This window comes from Tachysurus fulvidraco, chromosome 14 (genome assembly GCF_022655615.1).
Source record: "Tachysurus fulvidraco isolate hzauxx_2018 chromosome 14, HZAU_PFXX_2.0, whole genome shotgun sequence".
In the NCBI taxonomy this organism is placed as follows: domain Eukaryota; kingdom Metazoa; phylum Chordata; class Actinopteri; order Siluriformes; family Bagridae; genus Tachysurus; species Tachysurus fulvidraco.
The window spans coordinates 24,918,128-24,934,275 of NC_062531.1; the positions used below are offsets into that span (position 1 = coordinate 24,918,128).

A 16,148-nucleotide genomic window follows, 5' to 3' on the forward strand; every position below is an offset into this window, starting at 1 on the left:
TGGCTTTTTTTTCCCTCTCAAAATATTCTGACTTTGTTCATGAAGTCTCGTGTTTCTCTTGGCTCTGAAACACACCTGTAGTTTTAAACGGTCGCTTTAGGCCGTCAAATATTTGGAGGATTTAAAACCGTTTCGAATCCCAGCGTGCGCCTCTTAAGGACGACCACACGGAGGCGTGAGCGAGCGATCGGGAGAAGATAAAGGCCTTTCACTCAGATCCTCATTTGCCCTCGTTGAACTCAACACCCAGATGTAGAGAGCTGGCTGTGAGCCCACGCACATGCTTCATCGCTGTCCTCACACAACTGAGGCAAACATATGCCTTCACTCGTTCTTTTTCTCACTCACTCACTCACTCTTTCTTTCTTTCCTCCTCTAACTTTCATTCCTCCGTTTTGCTCACAAGTTTGCAAGCTGACCTTTTTAACATACACTTCCTTTCCCTCTCTTCTGCCCTCCCTTCTTTCTTCATCTCTTTATTCCCTGTAGTTTTGTAATCTCTCAGGGTTTTTTTTTTTCCTTTCTTTTTTTTTTCGAGTTATGACGGATTAAAACGGAAAGCAATAGGATCTGATTTGCGGAGGACAAATGGTGACTCCACGGTTCAGTTCCTGAGCTTGCGGAGGGGGTTAAGGATAAACGCAATTATCTATCCATTGAGCAAGTAAATAATTCAGCGTAAGCCCATTAAACTGCAGCGGCATTTTTTTTTTTTTTTTAAATATAATTGCAGTCGCATTTTTTTCCCCTCTGTGTCGACGGTGTCTGTTCGGAACATTAACTGTTAAACACGCTGGAAACTACAGCGGCAGAATCTCTCGCCGTCTTTGTCTCCTCTCAGTTATGTTTTTTATAATTCGTGCCGATCGAGAGAGTGCACTCGTTTCTGCTCCCTTTCCACTCGCTCTGTCGCTTTCGACCGCGAAGCCCGCGAAGCCCGCGAGGCCTGCCCAGAGCTTCCAGGTCACGCTGTAATGCGTCGTCCTGTTCCTTTTGTCACATCCTGTGAAATTCAGATGGCTGAAGAAGCATGAACTGGGCTCGGAGGTGTGTGTGTGTGTGTGTGTGTGTGTGTGTGTGTGTGTGTGTGTGTGTGTGTGTGTGTGTGCTGTTGTGGTGAATTAATCAACGATGTGATGGTGACATCTACAACACCTACAACCTCACATCCTCAAGTGAACCTCATACTGCAGCAATTTGCCAGTTACGATATGTTATTCAATTAAAGACACATCATACATTTTTTTTAATCCATTTGTTTTTATTTATCGCCCATATATCACATTTGTTTCTGTTGTCATTGATGATAAAGCAGCTTTAAACCTTCATTCCCTCACCAGCCTTTGGTTTTCTCTCTCTCTCTCTCTCTCTCTCTCTCACACACACGAAGCATAAAATGAAGCATTTCCCGTTTTGAGATCCAGCTGTTTCCTCTGACACTGGAGACTCCTTCCATTAATAACCGTGTTATTACATCGACAGTGCTTCCTTTCTTTTAAACAACAACCCGTTTAGTCTAAAGCTCAGATTACGGGACACGTCCATCAATTCCCCACCCCATCCCACCCCACAGACAAATTTATTATTCTCTCCCAAAACAAAAAGAAAACAGGAGGAAAGATGGGGACAAACGGAGCAGACAGACGGCTCTCGTTAACCACCGGCGGTTTCTGAGCCTATTATAATGCAGCGAGTCCGGGCTCCGGTGTCACCACATCGTCTACTCCCTACACGTAAAAAAGTTCAGTTTGTTAGCCGCACGAGTCATGAACTCTACAGCCACCCTCAGACACTTTCCACTGTAATAAAAGACGAGAGAGAGAGAGAGAGAGAGAGAGCGCATGCTGCATTCATGTCTTCAAGTGGAAAATGCCAATGTGTTCGAAATTTCCCAGCATGTTAAGCAATTACAGCAGGATTGCTTCCAGATGATTCTATCTCCCATCCTGCTTAAAAAAAAAAAGAGAGAGAGAGAGAGAAACGAGCGTTTCAAGCACTCGCTAGCTGATTGTCTCGCGCGCTCGTTCACTCCCTCGGCACGTGGTGAAGGTCAACTTCAATCGAACCTGACAAAAAGAGAGCGAATAAGGGAAGCAGCGCTTGGCTGTCAGCGATAATTGTCATATTTAATAATTCCGTTCCAGCGCAGGTAAGCGTTTTTTTTCCCCCCTTTTTTTGGGAGTTATTTAAAGCTCAGACTATTTCTGCATGATTGAAGGGATAGAGCACAAGGGGAAAATGGGCAATTTTAACAGTCGCTCCTGTGCCGTGATGGTATCACCCGGGCACACGGATGGGTATATAAACAGTCACACACGTGTGGGTAGTAATGCCGAAGAGAAGACGGGCAGGTCAGACACTCTGTTTGTTGAAGAAGAAGAAGAAGAAAAGAAGAAGAAGCAGCCTTTATTCCTCACATACGTTACAGCACGGTGAAATTATTTTCCTGGCATATCCCTACTTAGAAAGCTGGGGTCAACACACAGGGTCATCAGCTCTGCGAACATGCTCAAGGACTTGAACCCATGACCTTACAAATCAGTAACCCCGCGCTTTAACCGTTGAACTATCACTGACGCCATTGTACGTCGTACTGCACACTACTACTACTACTACGTAGGCGCTATACTTTACACTTCACCACCACCCCTGAGGAAGCCCAAGATGTGAACCAATAACAAACCCTGGACCTGTAGTCCACTGGGCAAGTCGACTCTCCAGTGTACAGTGTGTTCGTGCATGTTTTGGTTGCCTAGAGACTTGGCTGGTGTTAGGGTGAGCTGGCTATGGAAAATTGAGCAAGGTTTCAGCTGTTATGATGTGGTGTTCTGTCTATATATTCGCAAGGACATATTGTTTGCGTCTGGTTTGCGTCTTTACGTCTTCACCGTAGGCGTCTGCGTGGTTCTGATTCTGAAACGTCCGTCTTCAAGGCCACGTTCACACCGCGAGTCTTAATGCTCAATTCGGATATTTTGCTCAGATCTGATTTTGTTTGGCTGTTCAGATTACCTTTTAAAACGTGGCCTATATCAGATACCAGTGTGAAGCGTTTGCTGTTTCGAACTGACCCGCATGCACAAACGAACGATAACGATGACGTCACACGCAGCACGTCGTCGCGCTAAAAAGTCGGCGAGGTTATGGAGGAAGTATTGTATCATCTGGTGCAAGCAAACGTATCATGTAACGCTATAATGTGACGTATTCGGTGCAAACATTATGAGCTGGTTCACGTAACCACTTTATATAACACTCTTAACACACACACGTTACCAGTCACGTTTTCGCCGGCGCATAAACAGATCGACGTAAAAGTCGCATCAAATCCGCCTCGGTTGTTCACACTGCGGCCACATTGGAAAAAATCTGATTTGGGTCTGATTCAGGACCACATATGGAAGTGGCCCAGATCTGATTTGAAAAAAATCAGATCTGGCCCAGATTTGAGTGTTCACACTACTGCTGAAGAGGTCTGACCTGGTCACTTGACCCCAAACAAATCGGATTTGGGCCACTTTTACCTGCAGTGTGAACGGGGCCCAATACGGGCGAAAATATCTCCCTACTAAAGATAAGATTTTATTTGTTTACGGCGATTATTTGGGCAAAGTCAAACCTTTCGTGTTCAATAGGTGGAAAGATCACGACTAAAAAGCTGTGTTTCCCCGAAACGTAAATAAATTCATGCTGTGAGGTTTGTGTAATAGGGGTCCCTGGCTTCAAAACATTTGTGAACCACCGATTCGAGAGTTTTGTGGACCAAAAGCTCTGATCGGTCCTTCGTTAGGTGACGAAAAGATTATGCAATGCTAGCAATTTCTGGAATCTGCTCGCAGTTTAGATAATATCTGAATACTCACGTCATCCGTGTACTTATTCGTTACCGAAGCAGCACACGTGTACCATCTTCTTCTGCTTCGAGCTTCAGAGGAGTTTGAACCGCAGTTTGCATTCATCGATCAGTGAGTTGTGTTTGCTGGAAACCCACCGACAGCAATGAATGTTTATCGCAGCCATTATAAGGGCACCTGTCTGGGATGTCCACACGAGCTCCTCGCCGTGTCCCGTGGCGGTTCTCTTCCTCCCCGTGTTGTGCTCAGCTGCCCTCAGGGTACAGTCAACGGTCGATGGTTTGCCAGAAACACAAAACTCACCGACAGCGTTGAATGTTAACCGAGGACACCAGAAACGGTTGTTGCGGTCTTTGAGACCGTTCTGCTCTTTAAACACCTGAGAAACGCCTCAATGCAACCTGCTTGCCAGTCAGAATTTTTGGTTCTTGTCTTTTTTTTATTATTTTTTTTAAACGTCCCCACCCCGCTCTCCTGTTCTATTTCCCGTGATCTGAACCCCAGTCTGTGCTTCCTGTGTCGAAAGGCCTTTGAGTCAGGCATGCATTATTAATGTGAGCTCTGATTTGCCAGCTCCGTCTAAAACGCAACCAGCACCGGGGAACACACACAACCTGCTTTTTAGTCTTTTGTTCCCGTGCCGTTCGCTCTCGCCCACGGCTCCTCCTCTTTTCTGTGGCTTTGTCTGGAAATCGAGGGCACGGTGCAGTCGAGGATGCCTTGCCCCCCTCGGTCGCACGAACGGACCGCGGAGCCCTCGTACGGCACGTCCGAAGGCTTGACTGAGAACAGATGGCGGATCGACGTCGTGAGAAATGATTCGAAAGGTCTTTCACAATACCAGGAATGTGAAGAACGGACTTCCTGGTAAGAAGGTGAAAGGCAAGAACACAGATAAGTACAGATAGGAGTTAATGACCAGAGGATATACAGTAGGTAAGCTAGCAAACGTAGGTGTGTTGGGTGGAACGTTTGGCACTTCTAAAGGGGAAATATTTTGTCCCCTCTGTCACTACCGACTGCTCTTTAGGTTTTTTGGTAGAATCAAGCCCCGGATAAATCTTGACCGTTCTGAATCCTCACATTCTTTCATATTTTAATTCATTTTGGAACAAATATGAGGTGGAAAAACATGACAAGAAGAAGAACACGAAAGCCTGCTGATTTCCATCAGTCAGTCCTACAGGAACTAGCATCGGCGCGCTACTGCACCTGGCTTCTGCTGCCTCGAGCAGTTTAACGGTTGGTGGTTTGTGTGTGTGTGTGTGTGTGTGTGTGTGTGTGTGTGTGAGTGCGCGAGCATGTCTGTTACCACATGTGGGTGTGCATGTTGTCATGGAACGCATCAGCCGCGACACCAACACCACCTCCATCACCCCTTCCTCTCTGAACCACAGAGTGCCCGTCTGTTAGCACGTCTTCACACACCTGCTCGCATCAACAGCGCCGGTCCGGAGACGTGCGTCTTCACGTCGAGTCTGCAGTGAACCCCCCCCGCGCGGTGCTCTGAGGAACAGGTTAGAAAAAAACAAACAAAAGGCTTTATTTATCACACGTTCAACAATGACGCCAGCATTCCTGTACGAAGCACGCTTTGCCCCACCTGTTTACAAAACACGACGTGCACTTCACCTCTAATAGTCCCGAGTCTGGACACGAGATCGGACACGGGACCAAAATATCAGCTTCACGCAACCACGAAATCTTTTTTTTTTTTTTTTTTTGCTCCGTCATTTCTGAATTTTCTGGAACTAAAACTTCCTCCTGTTTGCAGAGATTATGCCCTCAAAACACTCTGCACTTCTGCTTCTGAGGCTAATGGGAATTTCTTTCGCATTTACTCGCCTTGTTTCTATTCTGATATTTTGAGTCTTTAATTCCTGTATTTTTTTTTAATTGTTTTTTTTTTTTTTTTAGTAGGCAGTGTTTTTTCCCCCTGTTCTCTAAACTTTTTGGTTCTGCTTCATTCGGAGAAGTAACAGTAACGATGGCTGCTTCTTATTACATGTGATCAATTTTTTATTTTTTTTTAAACCGTGAACTCTTGAACGAATCGGTGCATCTCGGGAACCAGACCTTAAAGACCGTAGTCCAACCTGCCACATCACGCGTGTGAGCGGGGAAACGTCCAGACTCGTCCGATCCGTTATCACTGGCAGTGTGTTCGAACCTCCGACACGCTGTTTGGTGCTTTGACAAGGTCTTTGACCCTGGGATGAATAATCGTAGGCGTAATTTGTAGGCTCGATTCTGATGTTAGCTGAACCCCTGCTGTGTCAAGATGGTATGTCTGATGCCTTTCTTCTTCCATCCTCGTTTCTATCCATCAACGCCATCTCCTTTTCTCTCCGCACAAGAGACGAGACGCGTGATCGTCTCTTTCTGGTTGTCTCATGCCTTTCTTTCCCTTGTCCTCTTCCATCTATCATCACTAGCTGTGTTTTCTCTCTCTCTCTCTCTCTCTCTCTTTCTCTCTCTCTCTCTGTCTCTCTATCTCTCTCTCTCTGTCTTTGTGGGAGTTCAAAGGCCTGCGTCTCTGTCTCCCCCCTCCGTGCTGCACTCCGGTCTTCATTAGGGATAAAGGTGATGAATATGGATGGAGGAGAGAGGTGGGGCTGTGGATTAGAAGTGTAAAAAAAAAAATAATTATAATACACAAGAAGTGGAGGTGGGAGACTCCACAATACCAGATTTTGTCATTCCAGGTCAGGCAACCTTCATCTCCAACCATCCTGCAACACACACACACACACACACACACACACACACACACACACACACACATTTTTTTCAGATACAAGGCACGCAATCCGTAACAGGCAGCATTAGAGCTCACAATGCAGCCCGTGTTCTCGCTGCTTAAATAATGCGTGAAGTAACCTCGATGAGGCGATATGCTACTAAAAATGTGTTTGCCCGAGGGTGTGCGGAGCCGAACAAAAGCACACACGCGCGCACACGCGCGCACACACGCACACACACAAACACAAGACAGGCAGAGAGAGAGAGAGAGACAGTTGTTTAATCCGGGTTTAATCTCTTCTGCAGACGCCACGCTGTCATGGCGTTTGCTTCAGGCAGTGGCTAATCTCTGTCTCTCCTCACAAAAAAGGTGTGTGTGTGTGTGTGTGTGTGTGTGTGTGTGTGTGTGTGTGTGTGTGTGTGTGTGTGTGTGTGTGTGTGTCTGACAGTGAAAAAGAATGCAGTCCGGCTTTGGGGGTAATTATGTGTAGTGGGAGTTTGTGTATCTGCTTTTCTTTGTGTCTGTGTCTGTGAGGTGGGTTATGTGAACCGTGTGTGTTTGTGTGTGTGTTTGTGTGTGTGTGTGTGTGTGTGTGTGTGTGTGTGTGTGTGTGTGTGTGCGCGCGTGCGCTCAAGCCTTCACTTCCTTTCTTTTCACATTACTGTTCATGTCAGTTATGATCACCGGGGCCAGAAGCCTGTTGTGTCCGATGACGTCGGTGTGGTACACACACACACACACACACACACACACACACACACACACACACACACACACACACACACACACACACACACACGAATGATTCAGCTTAACCTCAAGGGCTGTTATTTATTTTTTTTGTTCATCTCTCCTTTACACTCTGTCGCACTGACTCTGTAATCATCTCTGCATCTTGCTAAGCAGTTAATTGAACCCCAGGTTTGTTGTAAACTAAACACCACCGCAGTCCCTACAACTTTTTGCAGAAGTGTAAAGTAAATTCTACGCGCTTCAGAGATCGTACGCGAAGACGGTTCAGAACGCCGTCACGAACAGAGAGCCACAGCTACACTAGCGGCGATCACGAAACACCGAGATTCTCGAACCTGCTCTTAAAGACGTTACACGCGTGTTCCTGCACACGGTGCTGGTGGATCTGCAGGAGATTTTAGTTCCATATTGAAACGTGGCTAAAACGTCGTGTAGTCGGGTCCGTTAGGAAGCTAGCCGAATAATTTAAATTCGCATAAACAGGCCGAATAACGGAATATGAAGCGACGCGCGTCGTCACTCTGGATGCGACGACGACGAGGTTTCGAACTTCAAGTCCGTGAGCTGCAGGAGCGCCGGGAATTAAACCAGCCTGAAATCCTAAAGCTAGCATGAGCGACGCTTTGAACCTCTGCCTCATCATCTCTTCAACACCATCATCTCTCTCTCTCTCTCTCTCTCTCTCTCTCTCTCTCTCTCTCTCTCTCTCTCTCTCTCTCTCTCTCTCTCTCTATCTTTATTTCTTTTTGTGATTTTTTTCCTCCACTTGTGAGCCAAATCCTCTTCCCTTTCCTCTGTGTGCATTAAGGGAATTATCACCACCCCCACCTTCAGCAGACTTCATCACTGACGTTTCTTCTTTTCTTCCTTATACTCACTCCGTCTGACACTCTGAGAGACACACACACACACACACACACACACACACACACACACACACACACACACAGACACACACACACACACACACAGACACACACACAGACACACATCACTCTTTTTCTGCCTGTGTTTCGTTGTGAAATGGAAATTCGCTGATTTAGTCATGTGTTAATCCCACAGTGATAGAGGAACTGAAGTCGTCACACTGCTTATCTGCTGCTGAGGCTGCACTTCATTCCTGCCAGCCTGCTGTCTGTCTGTCTGTCTGTCTGTCTGTCTGTCTCTCTCTCTCTCTCTCTCTCTCTCTCTCTCTCTCTCTCTCTCTCTCTCTCTCTCTCTCAATTTTTCTTTTTCTTTGTGTTGCTCTCTGTTTTTCCTGCTTCCTCTCTCTACACCTCTCTTTTATCCTGAATTTCACTCTATTATCCACTCTGTCTTGCTCTGTTTCTTTTTGTGTCTCTCTTTCTCTCTGTCTTTCTCTCCCCCATTTGCCCTCTACCCTTTACATTTGATTGTACACCCTATTGGTTTTTCTTTTTCCACTTATGACTTTTCACTCTGTCACTTGCTCTGCTTCTGTCTTTTCTCCCTCTCTGTGTCTCCCATTGCCTTTCTCTTACCCTGTCTCTCTCACCCTGCACGTCTGTCTCTCAGCCTGTCTCTCACCCTGCACGTCTGTCTCTCAGCTTGTCTCTCACCCTGTCTCTCTCACCCTGCACGTCTGTCTGTCAGCCTGTCTCTCAGCCTGTCTCTCTCACCCTGCACGTCTGTCTCTCAGCCTGTCTCTCACCCTGTCTCTCTCACCCTGCACGTCTGTCTCTCAGCCTGTCTATCTCTCAGCCTGTCTCTCTCACCCTGCACGTCTGTCTCTCAGCCTGTCTATCTCTCAGCCTGTCTCTCTCTCAGCCTGTCTCTCTCACCCTGCACGTCTGTCTCTCAGCCTGTCTATCTCTCAGCCTGTATCTCTTAGCCTGTCTCTCTCACCCTGCACGTCTGTCTCTCAGCCTGTCTGTCTCACCGTCTCTCTCACCCTGCACCTCTGTCTCTCAGCCTGTCTATCTCTCAGCCTGTCTCTCTCACCCTGTCTCTCTCACCCTGCACGCCTGTCTCTCAGCCTGTCTGTCTCTTCCAATCCCTCCCCTCACCCTGCACGTCTGTCTCTCACCCTGTCTCTCTCTCTTTCACCATGCCTGTCTCTCTCACCCTGCCTGTCTCTCAGCCTACACGTCTCTCACCCTGCCTGTCTCTCTCTTTCACCCTGCCTGTCTCTCTCACCCTGCAAGTCTGTCTCTCCTTGTCACGTGGAGCTGCTGTAGACACTTACACACGGAGCCGATTTCCGTAAAGGAGACCGCGTGTTAAAATTGTAGTCTTTTCTCCTGCTCAGTGTTTCATGGAGGACTCTTCAGAGCGGATCACACCGCTGCTCGTACAGAAAAGATCAGTGCAGAAATCAAAGCCTCCACTTTTCTCTTTAGAGACATTAGAGACAGAGCAGCGAGCGTTAACACTCGGGATCCTCTCACGTTTGTTTTCAGCTTTTTCACTAAAGCCACGACTCCGTTCTGGATGTCAGCTGGAGTCTGAAACAGAGGCTCCACCACACGGATATAAATACGACTGCAGACTGACGCTGGGGAGCCAAACCCATTCATTTCATCGGCTGCGGCTTGCAGCTCGCACACGCACACGCACACGCGCACACACACACACACACACACACACACACACGCACACACACAGGAAGAGTGGAGACGGGCATCCTGGCACCGGAGATCACACTTAAGATCATTTGGAGCATCATATGTTTGAAACCAATAGACAGATGGACTTATTTACTCTGAGCGCTAAATATAAATACAAACAAATCTTCCCACATCGAGTTAAGCTCTTTAACTTCATTTTAAAACAGAAAGCCCAATCATTAAATAGCAGACATCCTAAAGATACCTGACGGGACGGACGTAGGACGTATTCCGAGAGGAACCGCCGCGGAGAGCGACGAAGGCTCGTAGGGACCTTTTTTATTTACACACTAAATATTTTAACTCCGATTTGTTGACGTTGTTGCTGCTACATACTGCTCTTTTTCACAGCACACGACCGCTTTGAGCTTATGGGAATCAACTGCTGAGTTCCTGTTCCTCCAGCTTCCGGAGTCACGGCACTGCGCGCACACACACACACACACACACGCACACGCACACGCACACGCACACGCACACACACACACACAGAAGAAAAGTCAGCACAGAGGAACACAATTAGTCATCCTGACACGAAACGAAACTAAAACAAGACGACCGTTCTATGTATTTTGTTTTGTTTTTCAGCTCCTCCTTCCCCTTGTGAGTTTCATTTACCACCGTTTAACAAAAAAAAAAAAACACCCCAGGAGCCTTCCATAAATAAAAAGTCGCAGGGCCCGGCGTCGAGCGTTTATTTAAAAAGGGGGCGGAGATGCTGTACGTTCGCGTGCTTTCTACATGCGCTTAGAACAGCTGAAGGCAAAGAGTTAAGGGAACACATGCAGATTAGTAAACCTGAAAGATGGCGTGTGCGTGGGTGTGGGTGTGTGCGTGTGTGGGTGGGGGTGGGGGTGTTTCTTTATGGAATTGATCCAAATTTATTTATTTAAATTTTAATAACATTTTTCTCTCAACCATTCTAAAAAACAAGCTGGTCATATTTTATTATTATTATTATTATGATCTCTCCCCCCCCCCCCCCCCCATTCACACACACTAATGCTGTTCCGTAATTACAAACTCCTCCTAATACTTTAAACTCATCTGCGGCGTGTTAATGTGTGTTTTATTGTCTGTAGCATCGTACACTCCTGGACTTTGTCACAGGTTTCCCGAAGGAAATTTAACCCTAAACACACAAACATTTTGTTTGTTTGTTCATCCGCTTTGACGGCAAGCGAACGAAAAGAACGTCTATAAAAATTGTAAGCATGCAAATTTCTCGCCGTCATTTATTTCTATGTAAATGTGGGTGTTTTCTGGTTCTGCAAACTCTTAAGAAAACACCTCGTGATCCAGTCCGTTTCCCGCCGTTTTAAAACACGACCCGCTCACGACGGAGCGCGTGTATGTGTCAGTGTTTTACTGTCGGTTTCTCTGTCGCTACACTTCACAGTTCGTGAGGAAATTAGCACTCAAAGGCACGTTATGTTCGTGTGTGTGTGTGTGTGTGTGTGTGTGTGTGTGTGTGTGTGTGAGAACACTACACAGACATTTACACACAGCAAAGTGCAGAATCAAATCATGCTGCAGGACTTGAACGGAGCAGCAGAGGTGGAGTGTGTGTGTGTGTGTGTGTGTGTGTGTGTGTGTGTTTGTGTGTGAAGGAGAAATATACAGCAAAAAGAAAGAAACGAAAAGAAACTAGAGAGAAAAAGACAAAACGAAAGAGAGAAAGAATGAGAGAGCATCTTTTAAAGGAAATGTGTTAATATGGTGACTGTATGGGGGGGTGTGGGTGCGTCTCGACCCAAGGTGGTGCTTCTCAGACAGGTTTTACAGCTGCGTGTGTGTGTGTGTGTGTGTGTGTGTGTGTGTGTGTGTGTGTGTGTGTGTGTGTGTGTGTGTGGGGACAGTTGCTCTGATTAGGGCCCTGTTATAGTGCACTCTATTCCGCCTCACAGCCTCATCAAAGACTCCCATATCCTGTCTCACACACTCCCCTCCCCGCCCTTCCCCTGGCCCTGCACGCACGCACACACACACACACACACACACACACACACACACACACACACACACACACCCAGTGTGCAAGATTATCACAGAGTCGAGGGGGATGGGACAGGGCCGGGAGGCACAACGTATGTGTGTACATGTCTATGTGCTGCGTTTGTGTGTGTGTGTGAGAGAGAGAGAGAGAGAGAGAGAGAGAGAGAGAGAGGTCTTTGTGTAGGCTGACTGGAGATCTGATGCTCGTTGTGGGACCTGTGAGCGAGCAGCACAAATCAGCGCCTGAGTTTTATTCACAGAAACAGAGAAAAAGAGGAAAGAACAGAACAGTGAGACAAAAAAGCAGAGACAGATAAACATAGGCAGCTGATGAACACACACTAAATGTCTAGTTCAAAACATGGACTCCACACACACACACGCCACTTTTTTTTTTCCTTTAAAAAAAAAAACCCCACATCCCGTGACCCAACAAGACCGTACACGTCCCACATTTCTGAGCGTGCGGCGTAAACAAGCACGCAGTCAGACACGCTCTCCTGAGAGAATCCTCATCACACTCTCCATCAATCAGAGATAAGGACCAGAGGACGTGAGGCCGGACCGATACGTCAGGCGAAGCGCACGGCACAAAAAGAGCCGAACAGACACGCCGAGACCGGACACACACTTTTACTGGGTCTCAAACCGCCACAGTGTTGAAATAACACGCCAAAGTGTTTACTGGGAGAAAGGAAAGGAGTAAAGTTTAAAAAAAAAAGTTAGAATGTGGGGGAAAATAAAATTAATCAGATTCCTAAAACTTTTTTGCCACATCGTTCCCAAGTGAGGAGGTATCATGAAAGTGTTCACACACACACACACACACACACTCTCGCTGCGTGTATAGTGTTTCTTTGTCTGTTTAAAATGATCTTTGTTTTAATGTGACACTTTTTTTAGCACTCTTTACGGGTTTTTTTTTTCTCTTGCTGGAAGCTTAGACACACACACACACACACACATGCGCGCACACACACGCACACGAGAATAGCAATGGAAAAAAATCCCCCTTCGACAGCTTGTTATAATTGCAGACCTCTTCTCGCCGGCGTCTCTCCCTTCCCCCTCTCCAGCCGGTGTGTGTGTGTGTGTGTGTGTGTGTGTGTGTTATATACAGTACATATAGTACGTGTTTGTGTGTGTCTGTGTGTGTGTGTGTGTGTGCACGCACTATAGACTCTGCCGCTCTCTCACACTAAAGCTAGAAGAATAAAACTCACCTCACCTATAAGCAGTGTCCGAGAGAGGGAGAGAGAGAGGGAACGCACGCGTCAGCGAGACTCGTCTGACACGCCGTCACTCTTTTGGTTTTAGGAACGACTCGGGATCAGGAGTCTCGCCACCTCTAACCCCACGGGGGCCCACTTTCAGTCTCTCTCTGCAGCTGGATGACCTGAGCAACCTTAAGCCGTGATGAAGGCTGACCCAGACTGTCTGGATGAGGGGCCTCTGCTTTTGTCCCCCTGTCTGCCTCTCTAACCCACTCGTAAACCCCCCCCCCCCCCCCCCCCCCGCAATCCTGCCTGTCGTGGTACACGCACACACATACGGTCCCGTGTGGTTGCCCGAAACAATCGACCGCTAGTTTGTGGAGTTTCAGAGCGATCGTGGACGAGTTATAACTGTGGAAAAATCCCCGAATCGCAGCAAGTCACTTAGAGCAGAATCGATCTTTTCTTTAGGATCATTCCAGTTTGTTTGGAAGTCTTCAGTCTTTGGTGTGTGTGTGTGTGTGTGTGTGTGTGTGTGTGTGTGTGAAAAGCTTTTCATTGAGAACTCCGATAACAGGAAAGCAAACAAGCTCAGGACGGCCGAACGCACTGAATGAACTCTGCAAGGAGGCACCACAAACACACACACACACACACATCACGCAGACATGATGAAGTGGTAACGTTACTCACCCGCTCTGCCGAAGGTTATCGGCACTCGGACTGACAGAGAAAGCACAAAATAAGATAAAACTGCAGAGAGGAAGTAGCTTCCAAAGTGTTGAGTCCATGGGGGAAAACAGACTTCACTTCTCTAAGCTGAAAGTCTTTTCCTCTTGTTTTTTTTTTTTTTTTGTCTTTCTTCTTTTTGCTTGGTCTCTCACTCTTTCTTGCTTGAATAGCTGCTTGCACAAGCACTCGCTTTTTCTCTCTCTCTCTCTCTCTTTCTCGCGCTCTTTCTTTCTTTCTTTCGCTCGCTCGCTCTCTCGCGCACGCTCTCTCTCTCTCTCTCTCTGTCACAAAGCAAACTGAAGGTACACAGAGTCCCGGCCGGTCTCACGCACATGCACAGTCGTGCGCACACACACACACATGCACACACACATGCGCGCACACACATTCACAGCCTTGTCTGAGCCTGCTGAGCTTTATACGACTGGCTTGACAGACAGGGCCATGCTGAGTCAGGTGACCGCCACGGGCTCCTCCGATTGGCTGGCCTCTGGCAGCCCGAGGGTAGAGCGACGTGATTGGTTGGCTTTTGAGGCTGTTGAAAGAAGAAGCCTTCAGTATTCTAGACTACTGTGCTGGGCAGGGCAGGGCAAGACTTCTCACACACGCATATATACACACACACAGGAAAAGAAAGGAAAACGTCACGCAGTTTATCATCAGTGTGTAATAATAGACAGCTGCCATTTTGCCTCAGCGAGGAGCAAAGTTTATGTTAAAGGCCTCCGCCGCTGTTTTAGCGTTTTATCGTGAAACGTATGAGAAAAATCGGTGAAATGTTAAAAATCGGTGAAATGTCGGCCTCTCTCTCTCCCTCTCTCTCTCTATCTCTCTCTCTCTCTCTCTCTCTCTCTCTCTCTCTCTCTCTCTCTCTCTCTCTCTCTCTCTGTGTCTGTCCATCTGTCATGTCTGTTTCACCTGGTGTTACAGTGCGTAATGTTCAGGATAAGAGCATGAAGCCTGACAGAAAGAGAGATGGCTCTAGCCAGCAGTGATGCTGCACGGCTCCACACACACACACACACACACACACACACACCATCACAACTTAACTGCATCCATCCATCTTTTCCCCTGATGCTGACCAAACTGCCAATCTTTCACCTTCTCTCCCTGCTCTCAATACTCGCTGCAGCGACACTGTCTGCAGCAGGACATCTCCCGTCAAGCCGCGCCGTATCCGTACGCGTCCGTGCATGTGCCGGGAGATCCAGTGAGACTTAATGAGCGCAAAGCAGCACTCAAGATGGCACCTTGATGCCCCAAGCGTCAACACAGCCTAAATGTGTGTGTGTGTGTGAGAGAGAGAGAGAGACGGAGAGAGACAGAGACAGAGAGAAGGGAACGGTGGTGAGGTGAACCATAAAATCTTCTCATTAGAAGACTCTGATTGTCGCGTCAAACTGATGCGAGACGATTGCCATTCCTCCTCCTCCTCCCTCTCCTGCCGCCCCGGTCAGCTCCCATCCACGTATCAGGCCTTACCGATCATCTCTGCTCTGATACCAGTCCTCCTAAGTCTGATCACTCCAAGCTAAAGATATGGCCGAAATGCAGGAGATAAGAATGGACACAGAACACTAGTCAGTTATGAATTTTCCATTCGTACTCCATTTCTGTTTTAATCTGAAAGACGGGGTTTCACCTGCAGGCCCGAAGGCGAACACCAGCTACGTGTGAAAGTCAGCCTCATCTTTTCAAAACGCTGCTCATACGATGTCTCGCAACCTCAAGAACGACTTCACAGAAGTGCACCAAAAGCCTTCGCCGAAGATTCGCCCCGAACGATTCAGATGTAAATCGATTCTTTTGATTCATTTGCTGTTTGGTTTGGTTTCACATTTCACGTTATTTAACACGGACGGGAAAAACGTCGAAACGTCCGACGCCCGTGCGAAACCCGTACGTTTTTTAAACAGAAATACGGCAGCAGATGATGGACGAGGTTCAGAAATCACAACAGCGGAAGCCATGCACATGTTTTTTAGATTGTTACATAAATAAATATATAATTGATCACATTCGGTGCTTTTGTCAAGTGAGGCAGTTCAGTGGATTTGGTACTAATACTGAAGGGAGATGGTGGCTTTGACTGAGATGATGATGTAGTGGTAAAAACATTACTCGCAAGCACTGAATAAACAGATTAACTGATGATGCAACACAGTCACATTTCACGTGATGGGTAGAACCCTACATGAGTAAAGGCTGTGGAATTAACAGTTTGCAT

At 47.2% G+C, this 16,148-nt stretch overlaps 1 protein-coding gene and 1 long non-coding RNA gene across 4 annotated transcripts in view; one reads left to right on the forward strand and one right to left on the reverse strand.

Annotated features, from left to right (window-relative positions):
* Positions 1-16,148, forward strand: part of nr6a1a (nuclear receptor subfamily 6, group A, member 1a) — an 80,397-nt gene that overhangs the window by 10,045 nt on the left and 54,204 nt on the right. The gene's annotated exons all lie outside the window — the stretch shown is intronic.
* On the reverse strand, positions 1,241-14,725 carry LOC113643929. 2 transcript variants are annotated; one of them, XR_007144789.1, is made up of 3 exons: positions 13,880-14,692; positions 5,167-6,586; positions 1,241-4,718 (listed from the first exon to the last, which is right to left on the reverse strand). It is a non-coding gene; the product is annotated as an uncharacterized LOC113643929 (long non-coding RNA). The 2 variants fall into 2 exon arrangements; XR_003440918.2 differs by having other exon boundaries at positions 1,241-6,586; positions 13,880-14,725.